This window comes from Balaenoptera acutorostrata, chromosome 4 (genome assembly GCF_949987535.1).
Source record: "Balaenoptera acutorostrata chromosome 4, mBalAcu1.1, whole genome shotgun sequence".
In the NCBI taxonomy this organism is placed as follows: Eukaryota; Metazoa; Chordata; class Mammalia; order Artiodactyla; family Balaenopteridae; genus Balaenoptera; species Balaenoptera acutorostrata.
In genome coordinates, this window is record NC_080067.1 from 114887258 (window position 1) to 114913707 (window position 26450).

Consider the following 26450-nt stretch of genomic DNA (forward strand, 5'->3'; position numbering starts at 1 on the left):
TAAACTTTCAAATTACTACAATTTTTGTTCTTACACATTCTCTTCAACAGTTGGTATCATCAGGTTTTAGAAAATTTTAGCCATACTAGTGAGTAACAGTAACTAATTGTACTGAACAATTTTTATATGTTTGTTTGCAATCTGTACATCTTATTAGCAACAAGTAATGTTCAGTTCGAAGACAACAGGAGTACACAAGCATGCTGATTTATTTAAACACAAGAAATTATTTATTTTAAAAAGTAGAAGGACAAATATTTAATACAGAAATATTATTTTTAAAAATTATCAACAGTTAAAGCAATGAATTGCATTATTTGAGAGAGGGAGAGAGAGAGAGGAAGAAAGAGAAAGATTAGATATGTAATAGATTTGTTGCTTTGTTTAATGCTAAAGAGAGGCTGTCTAAATTACCTTGATATGTTTTATTTGTATATTTATATGCTAAGATATATTTTATTAATGGTTTTATACATTTCCATGACTAATTTACTATTCTTCTACTTTTCAGAATATTTCACCTGTGAAATCTTGACTATAATGAGACTACACTGACCTTGTTAATTTTTTTCTCCCCCCTTCCAAATTGTTTCTTGTGCATATCTGTTTCTTTATAAATTACTTCCCTAAAACTCTTAATTCATTTATTTATAAAATATCACACTTTTTACAGCTGAAGTGAATTTCAGATGCTTGTAACTTAAAAACACTAGTGTTTGTGTGTATGTGGAAGAAAAGGTTAATTAAGGCATTTTTTCCTCTTCGGCGAGGATTGATTGTTCAGCAAAGTACTTTTAGAGTTTTACCTTAGAATAGACATTTTCAGGACCACTGACAACTGCATTCCCTGTGGAGGTGAGAGGTAAGTCTCTGAATCCAGAAAAATATGGCTTCATCTCTGAACTGTGCTTCTGAGCCAAGGTGAGGAAGATGAGCCACTGATTGGCCATGTGCCTTGTTGCTAGTAGGACTCACTTGGTCTTCCATTGTTCTCCACTGAGCTCTTAAATCTCATTTATTCTGAAAGAACGGGGAGAAATGATTAAGCCTGGCTGAGAGTAGCAGTGATAATCAAAGGGCAAAAGAGAAAAGTCATGTATTCTTGCATTGTTCATACTTATTTCCTGAAATATTGATGAATTGACTCAAATTAATTGACTAATAAATATATTTTCTTATGTCTTTAGACCTTATACCTTCCTGATACATTTTCTCATTCGGTTCACTGTCTGCTCAGTTCCTAGGCTGTCCATAGATCTAATTAGATCTTAGATAATAGGTTGTCCTCTCCTTCCTCTAAAATGTAATTGTATGTTGATATTAATGTGTCATCTATTACCCTCTAAAGCAACAGAAAATAAGTCTAGTCTCTTATTCATGTTGAACACCATGTAATGATCAAATTGCCCTCTAGGTCTTCTTTTCAGACTAAGTACGACCAGTTCCTTCAAATCTGCTTACCTGGACATGATTTCCTACAATCAGGGTTACCTTACCTGGGAGTATGCCACTTGGACACTGTCTCAAAGTATATTTGAAAGGTCTCTTTTCACCACATTTTTGCCAACACTTGCTAGCTCTTGTTTTTTTGATGACAGTCATTTTAACAGGTGTGAGATAGTATCTCACTGTGGTTTTGATTTGCATTTCCCCAATGATTAGTGATGTTGAGCATCTTTTCATGTGCTTCTTGGCCATTTGTATGCCTCCTTTGGAAAAATGTTTATTCAGTTCCTCTGCTTATTTTTTATTTATCAGATTGTTTGGGTTCTTTTATTGATTTGTATGAGTTCTTTACATATTTTGAATATTAGCCCCTTATCAAACTATACACTTTGGAAATATTTCTACTATTCTATTGTTTACATTTTTTAAAACTTATTATTTTTTTTATTTTTGGCTGTGTTGGGTTTTTGTTGCTGCACACAGGCTTTTCCTAGTTGTGGCGAGTGGGGGCTATTCTTCGTTGTGGTGCATGGGCGTCTCATTGTGGTGGCTTCTCTTGTTGTGGAGCAGGGGCTCTAGGCATGCAGGTTTCAGTAGTTGTGGCATGTGGGCTCCGTAGTTGTGGCTCGTGGGCTCTAGAGCACAGGCTCAGTAGCTGTGGCACACGGGCTTCGTTGCTCCATGGCATGTGGGATCTTCCCAGACCAGGGATCGAACCTGTGTCCCCTGCATTGGCAGGCTGATTCTTAACCACTGTGCCACCAGGGAAGTCCTTGTTTTCATTTTGTTGATGTTTCTTTTGCTCTGCAGAAGTATTTGAATTTGATGTGTACCACCTAGTGAGTTTTGCTTCTGTTGCTTGTGCTTTTGGTGTCATATTCAAAAAAATCGTTGCCAAGACCAATGTCAAGATTTTTCCCTATGCTTTTTTCAGGAGTTTTACAGTTTCAAATTTTATTTGTAAGTCTTTAATCCACTTTAAGTTAATTTTTGTGACTGGTGTAAGATAGGGGTCCAATATCATTTTTCTGCATGTGGTTACCCAGTTTTCCTAATACTATATGTTGATAAGACTATCCTTTCCCCATTGAGTATTCTTGGGCCCTTGTCAAATATAAGTTAACTGTATATGCGGGGGGTTATTTCTGGGCTTTCTATTCTGTTCCATTGATCAATGTGTCTATTTATATGCCAGTCCTGTACTCTTTTGAATTACTATAAATTTGTAGTATAGTTAGAAATCAGTAAGTGTGATACTTCCAGCTTTATTCTTTTTTCTCAGGCGGTTCCATACAAATTTCAATGCACTGTTGGTGGGAATGTAAACTGGTACAGCCACTATGGAAAACAGCATGGACGTTTCTCAAAACATTAAAAATAGAACTATCATATGATTCAGTAATTCCACTTTTGGGTATATATCCAAAGGAAATGAAAACAGGATCTCAAAGAAATATCTGCATTTCCATGTTTATTGCTCCATTATTCACTTAGCCAAGATATGGAATAACCTTAGTGACTATCAACAGGTGAGTGGATAATGAAGATGTGAGAGATAGATAAATTTATATTTACATAGATTTATATAAAATAGAATATTATTCGGCCATGAGAAAAAAGGAAATCCTGACATTTAAAAGAACATGGATGAAACTTGAGGGCATTATGTTAAAAGAAATAAGTCAGGGAAAGAAAAACACTCTGATATCATTTATGTGCAGCATCTTTAAACAGCTGAATTTGTAGAAGCAGAGAGTAGAATGATGGTTACCAGGGGCTGTGGGGTGAAGGAAATGAACAGATATTAGTCAAAAGTTACAAACTGCCATTTAGAAGACTAATAAATTCTGGGGATCTAATTAATGCACAGTATGGTGACTATAATTAACAATATTGTTTATATACCTGAAAGTTACTGAGAGACTAGATTTTAAATATTCTCACCACAAAAAAGAAATGGTAATTATGTGATGAATGAAGGTGTTAGCTAAGCCTAAGGCAGTAATCATTTTGCAATATACATGTGTATCAAATCAACACGTTGTACACCCTAAACTTACACAGCATATGTCAATTATATCTCAATAAAACTGGAAAAAAGTGTATGCGAAGTAGTCAAGAAACACTTCAGATAAGTTCTTCAAAATACCAGATAAAAAGAACTGATATGACCAGAGTCAACATTTTAGAATTAAACAATCAAAAAAGACACCGAAGGACAATTAAGGATTGACACATATGGAGGGCTTACTGATTCTTGAAAACATTGCATTTCTGAGAAAGGAAACCTGAATAGGGATTATCAATATCTGGGAATGCTCCGTCAAGAAAGTGGGAGATGAGCTAAAGCTAGAAATCTGAGTAGGTTTTATAAATGACTTACAATGCTGTTAAGTCATAAGGAAATTATTCCAAATGAAATCATCCTACTCAATGTCCCTTCCGTGTGATGTTTGTGCAAGTGAAGGGTGATGACGAGAGCATGGATTGGCATGTGGCAGCACAGCAGTTGCTAAATTAACACAACACATTGTACTCTTGCACTAAATATCATGAAAAAAACACCTTCTCCTACTTCCCATATGCATACGAATGTATTAAATTATAGATTACCTCCTTAAACAATATAATAAATTAAGTCTTCATTTACAAGTATAAGTATACATACATATCTACATACATGTATAGATTTATATATTTAATAACATGGTTAATGTGGAATTCACAGGCTTGTAGGAGGTTTTATAGTAGGTTTTAGAGTAGTTAGGCAGTTAGACAAACCTTCAAAGTTATTGTATACTATAAAGTTTCCTGTGAAACAAAAAAGTGAAAGAAGATATATCAATGAATACTTGAATTTTCAAAGAATAGATGTAGTATATACAATATACAAAAATACTAGCATTTTACTCAAGAAAAATCAATGAACCCAAGGAAATTTAATGATAAAATATAAAAATAGTTTTCACTATTCTTGAATTAGGACAAAAGTTTGAGAGACATAATTTATTGGTTAAGTGATAAGGAAACTCTTTGGCTTATTTGGGAAATCTTGGAATGAAAGGAGTGTACTACACATAATACAAGCAGTCATCTTTTGTCTACAGAGAAGCTAACTAATGTTCTTAATATGTAAGGTTGAATTATCCACATAAAAACTATCAGGATGATCCAAGAAAACTCTTTAAATTATTCCTATGAATTAATGCTGGAGTTTATTTTGTTTAAGACACTGCTTGAAACACACTGAGGATTTCATATCTCTGGAATGAAAGAAGCCTCTAGCACTTTAATCCTCTCTTGCTAGTTCATGTGTGCACACATTTCCAGAAGAAAAGTGCCAAAATCTGGTCAAATGGCTGAAAGTGATGGAGACAAGAATGAAAGTGCATGATCACTATCCCAAAGAGTTAAATCTCTTCCTCACTGACATTTAGTCAATATGAACTTCAATATACTCTGTGGAAAAAAAAATGACAGTTTATTGATTGATGAGAAATGTGGTGATGTGGATTATAATATTGGTATAATAATACCAATAACCAAATATATTGCTATTATTGGCGATCTCTGGCCAATAATACCAATATATTTCTTTCACAGCTAATAAAACTTCAAAATTTGAGACCTCATAGTAAAGCAGTTGTAGCATGCTTCTTGGGTGATGGGAAGAACTTTAGTGAATATCTTTTAATATGTGCATTTTTTTTGCCAAATTTCTTTGTCTTTTAACTTATGGATATTCGCTGATAAGTAAAATGCAATATCCCTTCATTCTTTAATGGTTTATGGATTGACTCATCCTCCTCACTAGTTGTATTTTAACGATTTATGTTATTTGTTGTGTTATTTTCAGTAAATTAAATATAGACATCATAGAAAATCTGGTTAAATTGTTTCGGTGTTTCAGATTTTCCCCTTCAATATTTTAGCCAATACCCACACAATAATATTTGATGTATTTCATTCTTCCTGTGTTTTTTTTTTTTATTAAAAAATTTTTTTAACATCTTTATTGGAGTATAATTGCTTTACAATGGTGTGTTAGTTTCTGCTTTATAACAAAGTTAATCAGCTATACATATACATATATCCCTATATCTCCTCCCTCTCACCCTCCCTATCCCACCCCTCTAGGTGGTCATAAAGCACTGAGCTGATCTCACTGTGCTATGTGGCTGCTTCCCACTAGCTATCTATTTTACATTTGGTAGTATATATAAGTCCATGCCACTCTCTCACTTCGTCTCAGCTTACCCTTCCCCCTCCCCGTGTCCTCAAGTCCATTCTCTACGGCTGCGTCTTTATTCCTATCCTGCATCTAGGTTCTTCAGAACCCTTTTTTTTTTTTTTTTTTTTAGATTCCATATATATGTGTTAGCATACAGTATTTGTTTTTCTCTTTCTGACTTACTTCACTCTGTATGACAGACTCTAGGTCCATCCACCTCATTACAAATAACTCAATTTTGTTTCTTTTTATGACTGAGTAATATTCGACTGTATATATGGGCCACATCTTCTTTATCCATTCATCTGTCGATGGACACAGGTTGATTCCATGTCCTGGTTATTGTAAATAGTTCTGCAATGAACATTGTGGTACATGACTCCTTTTGAATTATGGTTTTCTTAGGGTATATGCCCAGTAGTGGGATTGCTGGGTCATATGGTAATTCTATTTTTAGTTTTTTAAGGAACCTCCATACTGTTCTCCATAGTGGCTGTATGAATTTACATTCCTACCAACAGTGCAAGAGGGTTCCCTTTTCTCCACACCCTCTCCAGCATTCATTCTTTGTAGATTTTTTGATGATGGCCATTCTGACTTGTGTGAGGTGATACTTCACTGTAGTTTTGATTTGCATTTTTCTAATAATTAGTGAAGTTGAACATTCTTTCATGTGTTTGTTGGCAATCTGTGTATCTTCTTTGGAGAGGGACTAATCAGAAATTAAAAGCTGTTGTAAACACTCAGCCTCAATAATTTTCTCAGTTACTGAATTCAGTGCAGTTAAAGCTAACAAATAGTTTACTGCATTGTGGTCAATATATACTGTGGTAAAAACTTCTAATTATTGCATGTAAATTTAGAAATATTCCCTGACTTACGTTTTTGCTATATTCCAAAAGCTGCAGCCTAAGAAGTTTAATGCTTTTAAATGCAGATCTTCTTTTTCATTCCTCTTAGAAATCACACCATAAAAGGTGATTTGTTCTCAAGGTTAGTTCACAAATACTATTTACCATCATGTTAAAAAGAATATTATTGATTAGCAACATTTCCATTATTATTAACCACGGCTCATAAAACTGGTTTCTATGGAAAGCATATTATGAATCCTAACAGAGAATGTAAGTCTATTTTCCCCAGTGAAGCAGTGGGAATGGGAACCCCATGGGTTGCTTTGGCAGTAGGAAAGGGATTCCAAAATGAGCTTCCCCAAGGTGACACCTTTAGGTAAACAGAGATTGGCCAGCATAGTATTGGGGCTGCAAGAAACTAATATAGCTTATTCATTAATTACACTTTTAAAAAGGAAAATAAATGTCTAAATGATAAATTCTTAAATGTTAATATGTATTGATGCCTCCTGCTGCTCTCTGGCTACCTGGAACCACACTGATGGGACTCAGCCTATGCTAGAAAATGCCTCACACTCAAAATATTTATTCATTATCCATCTTATTATAATAAAGGCTGTCATTCTTTTAGATAAGATGCTTTAGGATAATGTTTTGAGAAGAGATTGGTAAAATAAACTCACAAAAATATTTGAAGACCTCTAGGTATAATACACTTTAGGTTCTATCTGCATCATAATTTTTTCACAGTGGAGTTCTTACTTGTAGAAGGACTTTTATAAACACCACTAAAATTGTATCATTAATATATGTAGCTTAGTTATGTACAGGGTGCCTTCTGATCCCAAAGTAATATTGGGTTATTTCTTATAAAATAAAGAATGAGAAAGAATTCAACACTAATTTTTATTTTAATGGAAATTGATAGAAATCTATATATCCTTTAGTTACAGGATACCATTGTAGTTTGCTTATCTTGAATAAGAATGCAGCCAATTATAAAAAATATAGAAATAAATTGCTTATGTTTATTTTCTAAACAAGGTGATGGAATTGATGAAAATTAAAAACTTTTTATTTTATATAGTGTATTTATAGCATGGAATCCTTACTGACATTGTGTACTTAACTTTTTTTGAAAACAATTCTGCATATAGAATTCCATCATATCCTCTAGCTTTTGGGTGGAAAGTAATATCTATTGCTTCATTTAACAATCATTTTGAGTTTATTCATGAATTAATTAACTTATTAATTGTAGATATATTCTTTAACATATAACAATTTAGCATAAACTCTAAGAAATACTGTCTTAGGTAATGATGAGTAAAAAAACTTTTGTTTTCATATACTACTTAAGAAATAATAGCTAATATTGATATAGTGCTTAATGTGCTTCTGGCACTATTCTGTGTGCTTTAACATATTATTGTATGCAATCTTTACATCAATTCTGTGTGATAAATTCTATTGTTATCTGCATCTAACAGATGAGAAAGCTGAGTTACAGAGTAGTTAAGTAACTTGACCAAGATTACACAGCTAGTAAATGTAGAGACAAGAGTATGTAATATATTTTCCTTACAAAAGGTATTTTCCAATTTTCAGGTGTAGGAAAATATTCAGGATACTTTTGAAGTCATCTACCTTAAGAAGGTAGTGTATCTTAAGGGATCATTTTCTTAAATACCTAAACAAACACAGAGAAAATAAATATACAAAGACAATGTTTTTCATAAGTTACATGGTGAATTAAATAAGATGTCAGTGGAGCAAATAAAAGAAATGTGGTAATTTGGTAAGAATGACATTGTTGAATATTTTCAAGGAGGGGGAATGACATAATTTGACTAAAAGGTAGAGAACAGTGGCTTGTCAGGCAACAATGATAACTCGCAGAAATTCAGAGAATAATTAATGATAGCATGACCAAATTAGTGGCAATTGGTAGGAGAAAAATTAGGAGGCATTTAGAAAATAGAATCCATATGTGGTTTCTGGGAGTGAGGGAGGGAATGGGGCAGTGAATAATGACACAGAATCTAGAGTGGGCAGTAGGGTAGTTGCTGTTTGTAATCACTCATTTAGATAAACTGATGGGAAAAACACGAGCACTAGCAATTTTGGGTTGACTTCAGATAAAGGCACACTGTTTTGAATTATAATGTAGGGGATTTTGTATATGTGAAGGCGTGGAGATCGGTTGGGTTTCACTATGAATACTATACTATAATTCATTATTTAATTAAATTGGAATTTTAAAAAATCTGAATTTAAATCAAAGTATTATAGGTATACGTAATTTTATGAAATCTCACATGATTTATATAACAAAATGATGGTTTATTGGTTATGAAGTTCAAAGATAAGTCTATTTTTAAATATTTTAAAAAATGAATGTGTAGTGTGTGGCATTTTTAAAAATAAAAATACCTCCACCTATTTAATTGTATTAAGCAGTCATATTTATGGAAAATAGTCATGCAAATAAATTAATATATTAGAAAATAGAGATTAGAGTTAGAAATTAGAAAATAAAGCATTTTCTCCTGCTGTGTTATTCACTGATTACTTGTTGCTAATAAGAATTTTCCCTGCTATTGAATCAGCCTGATTGTGCCTGTACAGATTATACAAACGAATACATCTGTGCCCTTTCCCCCTAAAAAATAAGAGTAAAAATCTCTGAGATGACGAACATGCTATTGCTACTTAAATTTCTTCTCATGGTTTTAAAATTATGTACTTTTCTGATATGTATGCAACACATGTAGAAATATCAACTGTGGTCTGCATTTTACTTTGGCCTGTATTTTGTATTTACTGTTAGCTTAAGAAAGGATAGAGACTTACGCATATCTGATAGTTGTCCCTTGATAACTGTGAGCAGAATGAATTGTGGTAAAGGAAGGGGAACTAATAGGGTATGATGAGATATTTCATTCTATTATTGGGTGGTTATTAGATTAGTTATGAGAAATGTTTAACACTTTCCAGTAGCCTGAGGCAGCTCATAGATATCTCTTTAGTGAAGTCCTGTAACATATATCTAAATTAATTTTATTCAACACCTTTTTTATGACCAATTTTTTATCAGGAGCTAAAAATATCCTTGAAAAAGAGTGTTTCCCTCCCTTCGAGATAAATATTCAACACAATACTCTTTTAAAAATAGACTTTGGCTTAATAATCAGAAATTATAGTTTATGAGTTTAGCCAAAGAATTTGGGCACACAACGACCTCTGGGTAATATTCGCTCCTGGGAGACATGTTATGAGACACCTCTGAAAAATAAATGTATTTTAAATGGATGTTCAATGTGCAAAATAGAAAATATAAAATAAAGTGTGCATTATTTACTATGAATCTGTTAATAAAAAATGGGAAAGTTGATTAATGACATTATAAATATGACCTCAATGAAACTTGTATTAAATAAAATATCCAATTAGTTGGATTTCATTAGCTTGCCCAAAGAAATTCTTTTGTGTGCTATAGAAAATGTTACAAAAAATTGGAAACCTTTGAATGATGTATTATGTTCTCTTATAGGTTTAAATTTTAGTGGTGGAAGAGGGAGAGCGTAATCTGATTTGTGTGTTTGGTCAGATCAGTCTATTGATCTTGTACATGATAACATTCTACTTGGGAGATGAAATTGAAAATGAATGTCCAAAAATGATGCATTTTATTTTCAGTGCAGGTAGTCATTATAGCTAGAAGTCAGAATGCCAGCAGCTACTATATCCTAATAGCTGTACTGCAAATTTTGAAAGGTAATTCCACATTACCACATTCTGAATAGTGTCCAAAACAAAGTATCTGATTTACGCATGTTCATACTATAACACAAATAGGCATATTTCTTTACTGATACATGGAGTTTACCATGTTTAGTTCAGCGTAGTAAGCTTATTTAAAGGTATATTTACTTTTCAATTTCAACTCATAAAGCCAGGGAACAAATATTTATGTAAAGTATTTCAAATTGTGCCAAACAGTTTAGCTACACTGCACTGTAGGTTCCCTACTTCGTCATTCTTGTACCTTGTGTTGACTACAAAGTAAGGGTTTATACTTGTCCTTTACAACTTTCTGAATGTCTTGGCAATAAGAGTTTGATTCATAATTAGGGAAAAGGATAATTTCCCAAGACATGAAATTGCAGCATACTTAGTTGTTACTGTATTTTAGGTTATATCTTTCTTAGAAATTTCTTGCATCCATGACAAGAGGGGAACAAATTATAATAAACATTTTCAGTATGTATTTCCTTACCAAAGATATTTTCCATTTGTCAGGTGAAGGAAAATATGCAGGATACTTTTGAAGTCATATAATAATAATTTGAAAGGGATTTTAGTGTGCCATTTAGAGAAGTAGCATATTTGGATAAGATGGAATGTACAACTAGATATATTTTTGTGTTTATCATTTAGTTACAGTACAATTTCCTTTAATAAATATCTGAAAAAGATATTTTCTCTGTACCTTCCATATTTATGTGAACATAAAGAGCTCAATCAAGGTAAAGTAAAGCTATAGACTAGTGTACTTAAAGAATTAACCTTACTCAAAAAGAGTTTTGGTCTTTGCCTTCATTTTCTGGGAGCTAATCTCTAATCCCTTGGAATATCCTACCTGAAGAAATGACTTTGTTTTCCGGGGGGCCTTGGGACATGCCTGATAGTCTATACTGACAATACTTTATCATGGGAGCTTTGAACCAGAAGGTATCAGCTAGATCTCTGCAGAGGCTAGAGGCTGAGGTCAGCCACATGGGCAGTCAGCCATGTCCACATGACCAAACCCCACTAAAATTCTGGATACCAGGGCTTGGGTGACTTCTCTGGTTGCCCATACTCTATGTATATTGCTATACATTATTACTGAGAACTATCAGTGTTGTTCACAGTTCCACTGGAAGAGTACACTGGAATCTTCAAATTTGGAAATCTTCTAGACTCTACCCCGGCATCTGTTCCTGTGGATGATTTTAATCCGTATCTTTTTACTCTATTAAACAGTGACTGTGATATTACAGCTTTCAGTGAGTTCTGTGAGTCTTGAGTGAATTATTGAACTGAAAGGTGGTCCTGGGGACCCCTGGACTTGTAGTTTGTGTGAGAAGTGGGGATGGTCTTAGGGACCTCCAAACTTTGTAGAACTCAATATTTTCTCTTTAAAATTTGCTTTTGTGGTAGAACAGGAGTTAAGAACAGGTTTCCAGGACAGTTAATGTGAGTCTGTGGATATAGAGAAGCTGTCTTGTGAAGATTACATAAATTAATGTTTTAAAGCACTTAAAACAGTGCCTGAAGCAGATTGAGCACTACATAAACATTAGTTCTTATCGTCTTCTTTATTTGATATACAGGTAAGATCCTTTAAGAATGACTTTAATATAGCAAGTACTAGTTAAAGAAATGTGCGTACAGTCAGTCATTGCTATGATCTTAAGTGATTTTTGGTTGACTTGTGGCCAATTTCTATAGTTTCTACTCACCAGTTTTCATTCACTCTCTTAATGAAGGGACTGAGTTTTCAGTCCAGGATTCTTTGTTCTAGGATTTCCCTTCCTGTTGATGTGATAAAGTTTCTGTCCTTGTACCTGCCAAGCACAGATATTAATACATCTATTTTCCCAGATCTTTTCCTGACATAATTAGCCAAACATTTGTTTCTTCAATAGTTATTTCTGTCCTACTTTTGGACAGTCTCAGGAACATTTTATCCTTTACTCATACAAAATGATACATTGATTTAATTTGTAATTGATTTGCATATAACTTGTGCATTGGACTCTCTCTCTTAATACCTTTAAAATACTTGATAATATTTATGTGATGATTAAATTCAGTACCTAGAAATCTAGTGATGCCTCCTGAATTCTTATTTATAAGAATATCTTATGTATTTTCGCTTTGATTTATTTTGAAACAATTCCTTGCATAATTTTTTTTAGTGATAGGATCATTAATGCCCATTAGCTTTTGCTTTAGGAAAAGTATTTTTATAAATCGTTTATATATATTTACTATATAACAAAAATTTAATTTTTAATGGGCATTAGTCCAGATAATAGACTAGTGACAAGTATTAGTATATTCCCTGACTTCTTGTCAGGTTATTATAAAATATATTTTTTCTTCTTTAAGCAACAATGAGAACTTATGAATTTCACTAGATTGATTTTCAATTAATTACTATGTCATTAGTATCAGTGATGATTTTCTTTACATATATGAAAAAAATGTTGCTAATATGTTTTGTATTCAAAACCAGATAATGAATAAATCATTCTTTGCTTCTCAGTGGGGACATATTTATTCATTAGATATGTTATTAATGAATTATCCACAAAAGATTCTCACAAAAATGGCTTATAACTTGCTACTAATAATAAAACCTAATCTCTTAAATTTATTAATATAGAGATATTTTGCTGTATTTTTTAAATTATCTACATTCAATATCAGGAGTTTAATTTGCTACTACTAATAAAACCTAATCTCTTAAGCTCATTAATATAGAGATATTTTGCTGTATTTTTAAGTTATCTATATTCAATATCAGGAGTTCTCAAACTTATTCTTTAAAAGTCCAGATAGTCATATTTTAGACATCTGGTTCTTATGATATCTGTTGCAATTACTTAATTCTGGTATTGTAGTACAAAAGAAGTCTTAGAAAATATGTAAATAAAAGGAAGTATCTGTAAGCCAGTAAAAATTTATTTAGAAAAACAGATGACCAGAGCATGGGCCACAGTTTACCAACCTCTGTTGTAGATTATTGACATATAAATGGATAAATCAGTAGGCAGGATGAAGCTATCTGAATATACTAACACACTATAATAAACTTCACCATTTTTATTGCTAGATCTTAACGTTTAAAACATAATACTGTCCTACCAAAAATGACATTTGATTCTTTAATACTTACTTACATAAACCTAGACTAATAGAGTATTTTCCTGTGCAAATTCAAGAAGAGATAAAAGATTGAACAATAAAGGAACAGACCTTTAGGGTCATGTGGAACAATACCAAAAACTCTAAGATATCTGCAATTGGAGTCTCAAAAAGAGGCAAAATATTTGAAGAAATAATGGCTGAAATTTTTGCAAACGTAGTGGTAGATACAAATTTACAGATTCAAGAAGCTCAGCAAAACCCACATCGGATAAGAACAAAGAAAATTACCAAGACTTCTCATCAAGCCACTGAAAACAAAAAATAAAGAGAAAATCAACATTAATCTTATAAGAACAGCCAGGAGAAAACAGCATGTTAAGCACAGAGGAATAATGATTTAAATGATCATGGACTTCTTTTCAGAAACAATGGAGGTCTGAAGACAATGGAACACAGTATTTTTAAAGTGTCACCAAAATTAATTTCTACATCCACTAAGAATATATTTTAAAAATGAAATTGATATAAAGATGTTTTCAGAAAAAAGAAACAAAGAGAATCTTTTGCCAGAAAACCCGAACTTTAAGAAATGCAGAAAGAATTTCTTTGAAGTGAAGGATAATGTTATGAAATGGTATTAGAAGATATTAAATTTGGAAGAGGAATCAAAGAAAAGAAAAAAATGATGAATAAAAGGATATTTTCCTTTTTAATATTCTTAACAATGTATAATTATTTTAAAGGAAAATTATATCATTGTCTCTGGGGTTTTAAAACATATGTAGTCATAACGTAGTATCTATGGCAACTATAGTATGAAGGACTTGCGGTGGACAAATTGTTATATGCAGTCACAAGGTTTCTACGTTTTATGTCAGGTGTAAATATGTTATTTTTAGAAGACTATGAAAACTTATGGAGGTGTATTTTAATCGCTAGAGCAAGCAATGAGAATGTGTGCAAATAGTCTTATTGAAAATGTCATTAAATAAACTAAAATAAAAGTCTAGAAATATTCCAGTAATCCAAAAGAGACAAGAAAAGAGAGACCGAAATAAAAAAGAGAAAGATAAACAATAAATTAAAATAAAATTCTAGGATTCAATTTTAAAAATAATTGCACTAGATATTAATTATTGCACTAAATATACCAATTAAATGAATGATATTGACAGAATGGAGAAAACTAATTCTAAAAATGATATTTTTAAATAAAGTGTTATAGTTATGTTGAGAGTAATTGAACAGAAAAATACCAACTCAAAGCATAAGAAGCATAAGTGGACTGTGTGTGGTAAATTTATATGGGAAAAAAGTAAATTTTAAGACAAATATAAATGCAAGAGATGAAGGGTAGTATTTCATAATTATGAAAGATGAATTATTCAGAAAAATCAAACAATCAAAAATATATATGTTAAAAAATATATGTTCATTTTTTGAACATATATTAAAAACATATGTAAAATTTATATATGATCAAATAACAGCTTCTAAATTTATGAAACAAGAATTGATAGACATAAAGAAATAGACTATATCATAAGCTGAATGTGTAACATTAAACTTGTCTTTCAGAAATTGATAAAAACAACTAGGAAAAAAGTTAGTAAATATATAGATGTTCTAAAAAACACTGTCAATCACCTGGAAGTGATTATGATGTATAGAACACTGAACCTAAAAACTTCACAATATGCATTCTTTTCAATTGCACATGGGACATTCAGCAAGATAAAGCATTTGATGAAATTTAAACAAATGTCAAATAATTTAAAAGGCTCAAACAAACCCACAGCTAACATTATACTCAGGAATTCTAAATTCAGGAAGAAGACAAGGATATCCATTTTCACCACTTCTATTTAACATAGTATTGGAAGTCCTAGTCACAACAATCAGACAAGGAAAGGGAATAAAAAGAATCCAAATTTGAAGGAAGAAGTAAAACTGCCACTATTTGCAGATGACATGATACTTTATGTAGAAAACACTGAAGTCTCCAGTAAAAAACTATTCAAACTAGTAAGCGAATTCAGTAAAATTGCAGGATAGTAGATTAATATATAGAAATGTGTTGCTTTTCTATACACTAATAATGAACTATCAGAAAAAGAAAGTTAAAAACATGTTTAAGGTCATATCAAAAATAGTGAAATACCTAGGAAAAAACGTAACCAAGGAGGTGAAATACCTATATTCTGAAAGATATAAAACACTGATGAAGAAAATTTAAGGTGATACAAAGAAATGAAAGATATCTCATACTATTGGGTTGGAAGAATTAATATTGTTAAAATGGCCATGATACCCAAAACAATCTACAGATTTAAGGCAATCCCTATCAAAATAACCATGACATTTTTCACAGAACTAGAACAAATAATTCTAAAATTTATATGGAACCACAAAAGCCCCTAATTTCCAAAGCAATCTTGAGAAAAATCAACAAAGCTGGAGGTATCACCTTCCCAAATTTCAGACTATGCTACAAAGCTACAGTAATCAAAACAGCATGGTACTGGCACAAAAACAGACACAGATCAATGGAACAGAATAGATGCCCTAGAAAAAAACCCACACAACTATGGTCAATTAATCTATGACAAAGGAGGAAAGAATGGAGAAAAGGCAGTCTCTTCAATAAGTGGTACTGGGAAAACTGGACAGCTACATGTGAAAGAATGAGATTAGAACATTTCCTCACACCATATACAAAAAATAAACTCAAAATGGATTAAAGACCTAAATGTAAGACCTGAAACCATAAAACCCCTAGAAGAGAACATAGGCAGAACACTCTTTCACATAAATTGCAGCAGTATTTTTTTTTTGGATCTGTCTCCTAAGACAAAATAAATAAATCAAAAATAAACAAATGGGAACTAATTAAACTTAAAAACTTTTGCATAGCAAAGGAAACCATTGACAAAAGGAAAAGACAACCTACTGAGTGAGAGAAAATATTTGCAAATGATATGACCAACAAGGGGTTAATATCCAAAAAAAATAAACAGCTAATACAACTCAATATCAAAAAAAAAAAAAAAAAAAAAAAACCAGATCAAAACATGGGCAGGAGACCTGAATAGACATTTTTGCAAAGAAGACATACTGATGGCTAACAGGCACATGAAAAGATGCTCAACATCACTAATTATTAGAGAAATGCAAATCAAAGCAACAAAGAAATATCTCACAACCGTCAAAACAGCTTTCATCAAAAAGTCTACAAATAAATATTGGCAAGGATGTGGAGAAAAGGGAACACTTGTACATTGTCGGTGGGAAGGTAAATTGGTGCAGCCACTGTGGAAAACAGTATGGAGGTTCCTCAAAAAACTAAAAATAAAACTACCATATGATCTAGCAATTCCACTCCTGGGTATATATCCAGAAAAAGCAGAAACAATAATTTGAAAAGATAACATGCATCACAATGTTCATAGTAACATGACTTACAATATCCAAGATACAGAAGCAACCCAAGTGTCCATCAACAGATGAAAGGATAAAGAAGATGTGATATTTTATATATATATATATACACACACACACACACAATGGAATATTACTCAGCCATAAAAAATAATGAAATTTTGCTATTTGCAACAAAGTGGATTGACCTAGAGAATATTAGGCTTAGTGAAATAAGTCAGACAGAGAAAGACAAATACTGCATGATGTCATTTACATGTGGAATCTAAAAACTAAAACAAACTAATGTATATAGCAAAACAGAAACAGACTCAGTGATGCAGAAAACATACTATTGTTTACCAGTAGGGAGAGGGAAGGGAGGATGGGAAAGATAGGTACATGGGATTAAGAGATATAAACTACTATGTATAAAATAGATAAGCAAAAAAATATTTTACACAGCACAGGGAGTTATGGTGGTTATTTTACTATAACTTGGAATGTAGTCTGTAAAATTACTGAATCACCATGCTGTACACCTGAAACTAATATAATATTGCAAATCGACTATACTTAAGTAAATACATGAATGAATAATTAAAAGACTCAGTATTATACAGAGTTAGATTTTTCATTAAAATACAATTATGGTAATAAATTATGTATCTCTGAAACCATAAATTCTGTGAAGATTAACAATACACATAAATAATTCAGAGATCAAGGAAGAATCTCTTTCTCATACACACACATACACACCATATGCACACACATGCACAACATGAAAATATTTTGAACTAGAAAGAATAACATATCAAACAATGTGATACAGCTATAAAAATAGTTGGGGGATAAATTTATAGTCTTAAATTTTATATTAGAAAAAAATGGAAGGTAATTGTATCCTTAAACGAAAGACTCTTCCTGTCCGATTCATTTAGGTGAATTTCTAGAAGAAGCTTGATTAACATGTGCTGGAAAATAATCAGAATTGTTGTTTTCTCTAGGTAAATGAGTGAAATAATTAAAAGAGGAGGAGCCATGAAGGAAATTTCTGTAAGGATGATGTTCTCTCTTGTTTGGGAACTTGATTACAAGTGGCATATGCATGAAGCTTGACTACCCCTAGGGCAACCAAAAAAGATTCATAGTAATAAGTTAAAAATATTAAAAAGAGCATTCTCTGACCAAAATACAATAAAATTAGAACTCCATGACAAAATCAATAATTAAAAACACATTCTTCCTGGAAATTTCAAAATTTTATTAATCAACTATTGGGTCTAAGGGAAACTACAGACTGAAATTTCAGAACATCTTGGAAATAATAATGAAAACAAAACAACTGGAATTATGGAATAACAGTTAAGAGAAAGATTTATAGTAAATAAATTTATACTAAAGAGATCAACAAAAACACAAAATATTATTTATACATTTTTAACTTGCATGTTTTAGTCATATTAAAGATATAAATAACAAAAATGAAAAGAAATTAAATATATAATGAATAATGCTAGAAAAAGCAACAATTTAAACCAATAGTCAAAGACTGTTTTTAATCCAGATATCCTTCAATTAATCAAGGGATTAGTAAATATGAGTAGACTATAATACATGCACTCAGTGTGACACTATGGAGCTTAAAAAGGAACAAAGACATGCTATATACACTGATATTCAGAGCTTCCTTGGATATATTCTTAAGTAAAAAATAAGTTGGATGATACTGTGAGTAGTATGCTTCTGTTTAAGAAAGACTGGATTATACAGGCACAAACGTGCGGATATATTTTATATTAAAAAACAAACACACAAACATGAAATAAACCAGTAAATTAAAATGGTGTGGTTATCTCTGTATATATATATATATGTATATATATATAGAGAGAGAGAGAGAGAGAAACAGGGTAGAGAGCACATGAAGAAAAGTCACAGTTCTCTGTTTTGTACAATTAGCTTTGGATGCATGTTTTTGTAATTATAAAACAAAGTTATATTAGAAAAGCAAATCTGAAAAAATGAAAGTAAGATAAAACAAATGAATATAATTATATTAAGCTGTTTGCATAGCTCATATAGAGCAAGTATCTTAATTGATTTTAAAATGTAGTAATATGACTGATGGGATATGTCTTAAAGAGAAAAAACTGCAAAGAAAAAAATGAACTTTTCACTATTCAATTGTTGATAGTAATATTGGTATTTTTATTCAGAAAATGGCCTACAGGATAAAGCAAATTATTAATTATGACAATGTATTTATGAATCAAGTTTTTAAGATAAACACATTAGTATAAAATCAAAGAAGTAAAAATCCAGAATCCTACAAATGATCTGGAAATATCAGAATGAACTTATGATTTATTTTCTTATTAATATATATGTATATGTGTATATGTACTTTCTGGCTTTATCCCTTGAAAAGGAAAAGATAAGACCAATGAATATCACTACTGACAGATTATTGTCTCAATATCATTCTCACTAATATGAATGAGGAGAAATAACTGATTCCAGTTCTATGACAAGAAATACGCAAATACTTTGTCAGGAAAGAAGGAAACTGTTAAGATAGAGGTAATGTCAAGAAGGTGTAGAAGTTGTCCTGAATTTGCTCCCACTGGCCAAAGATATGACAATTTTGAGCATCAATAAGCATGATAATTGTGAAGTATTGAAACATATCCAATAATTTGAATCCAGAATATTATGTTACTCAGAAATGTATATTAATAACACATAGGTCACCTTTGAATGATTCTGGAAAGCAACTCCATATTCTGAATATTGGCAAATGAAGAGAAATAAACTTTTAATCTCTCTACCAGGGACAAGCTCTGCCTCAGAGTAGCAAACAAACTTTAAGGGAAAATTGTTCTGTGTAGTATTACAGCTAAACGTGAAGCAGGGCTGATAGAATCTGAACATTTTGCAATCCATGTCAAAATAATGGAACTGGGTAGATAAATTTTTCATTCATTATGGAATAGGAAAAATAGTGATTATCATTTATATGTTTCCTGCTGGAAGAGTATACCACCTATGAAGTATTCTTGGAAAAAACAAAGTAAACAAGCAAACAAAACAGAATCAGACCAAGATTCTAGAATTAACATTCAGTTGAAGGAAAATACAAGTGACACAGCAATATGTTCAAAGACACTGCATGGAGATATTCAGCAAAATCATAAAACAAGATGAATGGCCCCGTTTCTTAAAAAAAAAAAAAATTGTTAAGTAATCAATATAGGGCAGGGACAATTATAAATTAAGGGACTTTCAAAAGAAATATAAATGACAAGTTACTGGCTTTCTTGTTGTGTTTCCTGATTGTAAAAGCAATTATAAGGCATAAGAAATCTGAGGAAATGAAACGCTGACAAGTTATTTAATATTAGAGTTATTATTAATTTTTAGGTGTTACAGTGGCTTGGGGTATGTGCATATTTTAATGAAAGAACTTCTGTCTTAGAAATAAAGTAGTAACTGATGATACACACTGATGCATAATTTTGACAGCTTCCAGTCAAGTCCCATATTTAAGCAAATTTCCAACTTAAAGTGGAAATCAGTTTTGATTTATTAACCAAGGTTTCTGATGATGCTGTACTGAAATAATAATTTCCAGATATACATAGATTAGATGGATAGATAGATGATATATATATATATATATATATATAAATACATATGTGTGTATGTGTGTATATATATATATATATATATATATATATATATATACACACATACGTACATATATGGATGGATGGATGGATTGGAAGGAGAGAGAGTGTGACAGATGAGGTGGAGGAAAGGAGGGCAGGGGAAAGGAGAGAAGGGAAAAGGAGGGGAGAGGAAGGAAGAGGAAAGGAGGGGAGGAGAGAAAAGAGCATGTGCACTATGTGAGTGCAATTGCACAAACACTGTCTCATAAACTTACTAGTCATCACAAGATATTTTCCTATTTTACTGTGATTTAATTCCTCTCAAACCCTTTATTCCTTTCCACTATTTCTACAAACATAATCCCAAAGAGGAAACTGCAAAAACTTAGATCTCTAGTAAAATTGTTCTTGCATTATTATCTAGGTTAAATGATTGTAGAGGCTTTATGAATAATCAAGTATTTATGTGTAAGTATATTTGATAGGCAAATACAATGATCTTTATTGAAGTTGAAAAAATGCACAGATGAATAGCTATTTAACATAGAAATTTTAAAAAAAATATATATGGGATATTGTTAATTGAATGATGGAGAATAGTGGCAAAATATTACTTATATAAAATATATTCAAAACCAGTTAGAGCTAGGCAATTAATTTAATAAGAACATAGCTGTTGCGTGCTCTGAGAGGATTCTCTGGAATCATTAAATGAGGTAATCTAACTTCACTGCTATGTAAAAATGTACCAGAATTATCATTAGTCACTTCTACATTTGGTTTATTACATGTATTATATTATCTTGGAACAACAAAATTCAATCAAGAATTCCTTAAGTAAAATGATTTAAGCAACATATAATTTATTTGGTCATTTTGTTCAGATAAATATTAAATCTGGCAGGAAATTCTACCTTGGTTATCATTAAGTTATTGGCAAAAGTATTATGCAGAATAAATTAGTCCTTAAAAAGTGAAACCTGAGAATTATTTAATGAACAACAACAAAAGGAATGTGTATTACTTTGCTGTATTAAAAATCACTCTTTGTAAGAATTGTGATGATATGGTTCAAGTAAAAGATACAAGGTTCAAGAATAAACCCTTTCTTTATACCTATTTTGTCTCTTCAGCTACTCAGCATGTGTTTCAACTTTAAAAAAATGTATCCACCAAGTATATATAATAGCTGTAGACTCCTATGATCCTGTTTAACAAAATAAAACAATAAGTGCAAATTCAATTAAATATCATTTGTTGATTTTTTTAATATCCAACACTGTAATACCCTTTCTCTGTTTAGATACACTGTCCTGCTGCCTTCTAAAAAATGCATCAAAATGTATTATTTCTTTCAATTAAAATGAATTATATTTTGAGAATTTTTGGCATCTTCATGACACCTTATAGCTAACTATTCATGTGGAGTGAAAGCCATAGGCCAATTTATTATTCCTTTTATAATTCTTATTGCCATTTTCTCTGAAGAAAACTTAGTTGTACCTCAGTGAGTTAATTCTGCTATTCATCCTTTATATAATGTAAATAAATGTCTATAATTTTTCCCTTTTTCAAATCTAAAGGGTGTTCAAACTGCTTATAATTAGAATCATGTATCAAGATTATGTTTTACTTTGTATAACATTTCCAGTATGAAATGTGGAATCTGTGCAATTTAATCTTTATCCTTACATTATTTATTCTATTGTGGAAAATAGCAATTTTTTAAGGTTTATAGAAGTTAGCACTCTAAGCTTGATTCCACTGCAAAATAAATAGTAACTCTTACTGAAAAACATTGTACTTTAATTTTTTTTCATCTTTATTGGAGTAAAATTGCTTTACAATGTTGTGTTAAGTTTCTGCTGTACAACAAAGTGAATCAGCTATATGTATACATATATTCCCATATCTCCTCCCTCTTGAGCCTCCCTCCCACCCTTCCCATCCTACCCCTCTAGGTCATCACAAAGCATTGAGCTGATCTTCCTGTGCTTTGGAGCAGCTTCCGCTAGACATCCATTTTACATTTGGCAGTGTATACATGTCAATGCTACTCTCTCACTTCATCTCAGCTTCCCCTTCCCCTTCCGGCTGTGTCCTCAAGTCTGTTCTCTATGTCTATGTCTTTATTCCTGCCCTGCCACTAGGTTCATTAGTACTGCTTTTCTTAGATTCCATATATATGTGTTAGCATACGGTATTTGTTTTTCTCTTTCTGACTTACTTTACTCTGTATGACGGACTCTAGGTCCATCCACCTCATTACAAATAACTCAGTTTCGTTCCTTTTTATGGCTGAGTAATATTCCATTGTATATATGTGCCACATCTTCTTTATCCATTCATCTGTCAATGGACATTTAGATTGCTTCCATATCCTGGCTATTGTAAATAGTTCTGCAATGAACACTGTGGTACATGACTCTTTTTGAATTATGGTTTTCTCAGGTTATATGCCCAGTAGTGGGATTGCTGGGTCATATGGTAATTCTATTTTTAGGGTTAGCTTTTGCACAACAAAAGAAACCATAAACAAGACGAAAAGACCACCCTCAGAATGGGAGAAAATATTTGCAAATGAAGAAACTGGCAAAGGATTAATCTCCAAAATATACAAGCAGCTCATGCAGCTCAATATCTAAAAAACAAACAACCCAATCCAAAAATGGGCAGAAGACCTAAATAGACATTTCTCCAAAGAAGACATACAGATGGTCAAGAAGCACATGAAAGGATGCTCAACATCACTAATCATTAGAGAAGTGCAAATCAAAACCACAATGAGGATCACCTCACACACTGGTCAGAATGGCCATCATCAAAAATTCTAGGAACAATAAATGCTGGAGAGGGTTTGCAGAAAAGGGAGCCCTCCTGCACTGTTGGTGGGAATGTAAATTGATTCAGCCACTATGGAGAACAGTACGGAGGTTCCTAAAAAACTAAAAATAGATGTACCTTAATTTTTGTTGAATATTCATGACAAAACAATACTTATGGACTGAATAAGTTGGAAATTTAAACTGGCCACTCTTAAAATACTAAAATATGCCTGTAGAATAAGTTTGAGAGAATATAAGAATACTTTTTAAATTTTATACTATTAATATCCTTTTTGAAGTACAGATTTTTATTTGTAGGAGATCTGCCATATTACTTTCTGCTCATCACCGGATACCCATATCAATCTCTGATGATATCCTCTCTCTCTCTCTCTCTCTCTCTCTCTCACACACACACACACACAAACTCACACACACATATTCTTTTTCAATGCCAAGTGTAAATCTTCAACTTTTTAAACAACGAGAAGTCTGTAAATTTAGAAAAGGGATGCATTCTTTTATACTTTTTAAAGTAGAGACACAATATTCCCTAGAGTTTTACTAAATCTTATCTCTGCATGTCTATCTTTATCCACCTACATTAAAATAGGTATGTTTTTATAGATTCCCTAGTGGTTCCTAGTCTGAATTTTTCAAATAAATGGATCATACAATTTAGATATTTCAATCATGTTCCTTTAGTGTTGCAAAAATCATGCCTTGCTTGTTTGTTTTTGTTCTTATTTTCCATTTTTTAGGTTCCATGAATTTCAAGGCATTGTTAGGCCTGGGAAAGGAGCAGGATATAATATTCATCAATTAGAAAGAGCTTCTTACTAGTTTGGAATTTCAAGAGTGTGGTTTGCCTTTCAATCCTATAGAGTATTACTATGTAGCTCTAATTATGAAATAAATCTTGGTATAGCTGTAAGAACCTTCCTCAGCCTCAGTAGTTTTGTTTTTTTCTAGAAGACTTAGCTTAATAAAGTGGCTCTTTCTTTCTACTTAACTATTTAAACATTAGTGTTCTAAGAAAACTCTCAAGGTGGTAAGTTGGGTCAGTGTGCAGTAGAGAGATCTTTCAGACTGTTTTATCTCTGTTTTATGAACATTTCCACATTTGGCGGTCTTATGCCCTCTGGGAGATCAACCAACCTCAGAGTATTTTCTTAAAGCTGTTTCTGAACTTCTACCTTTATTATGAGAATCGTGAAGTCTTTTCTCTGAACCTTTTCCAGTTGATTAATGTGGTCAGTGCTGTGTCTTTGTGTGAGCCACTTTGATTCCTCTCCCTGGGACTGTATTCACAATATTTTACACTTTTTTGTTCCTTATTGATTCTCCTGCTAAGAACTTCTCTTTTTTTCCCCAGGATATTGAGATTCCACATTGCACATCCAGTTCTTTTAGCTTTTAAGGTTCTTACTGAGTTGTTCATTCTACAGTAGGACTGGGAGAAACCAGTAGAGCAGAGAGGATTCCATGTCTTCAGGCACTTTCAAAAGGAAACCAAAACTAAAATAAAAATCAATAAACAAATGAACCCCAATAAATTATTTAAATCCAAGTATGGAATGTTGAGAGAAAGGTGCTGTAAATTTCATGCTATGGAATGTTGGAGACATAAATGTTTGTATTTGTAAATATCAGTGAGTCCAACACTTCATTTTACAAATTTTGTGCTATAGAATGTTGGAGACATAAATGTTTGTAAATATCACTGAGTCCAACACTTCATTTTCACAATGCCAAGCAATGTGCTAAATATGATCTGAAATAGGAAGGTAATTCTGGTAACAAAGTCAAAGGAAATAGATCACAATCTCTCCTTTCCAAACTTTTGCAAACTTTCAGACTTCAAATGTAATTCTAGGGTCTTTGATATGCGTTAAGTTAAATGGTTGACTATTCCAATTCATTCAACAAATGTATATCAAATGCCTACTACATATCTGACTATAATCTTTGAAATGAGTATACAGTTTTGAATGAGACATGCTCCTATCATTTATTGAATTACAGTGAAAAGTATGGGGTACATATAAAAAGATACAACACAAAGTTGTGCATGCATTGATTCAAGAATGAGAGATCTATTGCTTGAATATTAGTGTCAGCCAATGTCTTTGGTGATAAAGTTAGTTAATAATAAAGCATTATTTTAATTGCCATCATGTTTTAAACTTCAGATTTTCTTTTGTCAGACACCAGAACTTTCTGTGAAATAGACAAAAGAAATCCTTATATATTTTAATAAGCTGGGATTTTTGATATTAATTTTGTAAAATATTCAGCTCATCACACATTTAAAAGCATTAATATTTTTCACATACATAGAATATATAGAAATCCTTGAAATGTCTGCTTAAAGCAACATCTAATAAGAATTATTAATCTGTATATTCAAATGCATCTTATCCATAGAACATGTAAAATGTTTGAAGAGATTTGAGAATAGTTTTAGTAATTTAATTACTTTTTCTTAACATGCATTGAAACAGTAGAGAGTATCTTAGTGAATGTCCACCTAACACTTTTCTGGATTAGCTAATGTTCTTCTTTCCTAGGTAAATTATACACTGATGTCTCTGACAACATAAATATTTGTCATTAGGAAGCTCTTCTCATGTGTACTTTGATTCTTATCAGGTGAAAAGCATGTTGTTCTCAAACCCTATCTTGGGTTCCTGGATGCAATTCCAAAGTGTGTGTTGGGAGGAGAGGCTCCCCACACCAAAAAGCAATTATTGGACACCAGCAGGGTGTCTGGGAATTCAAATCAATTATGACACTGTCTACCCAGAGTAAGCATCAGATTCCACATGTTTAGGGTCCAGTCGCACAAGACTGTCCAAACATATATATGAAGTGAAATAAATAAAATATTGAAGTATGTATGGACTGTGATTTTGCTTGAAGACCTTTATTCCACATGTATAATGTGTGTTAAATTTCCCTACAGCCAATGACTTTCATTTCTGTTTAAGTCCATTTGTTTGTTTACAGACAATAGCAAAGACTATGTTGCAATTGCTAAGAGCAAGAAACTTGGCTTTTTATTTCCTATAATTTTCTAAAA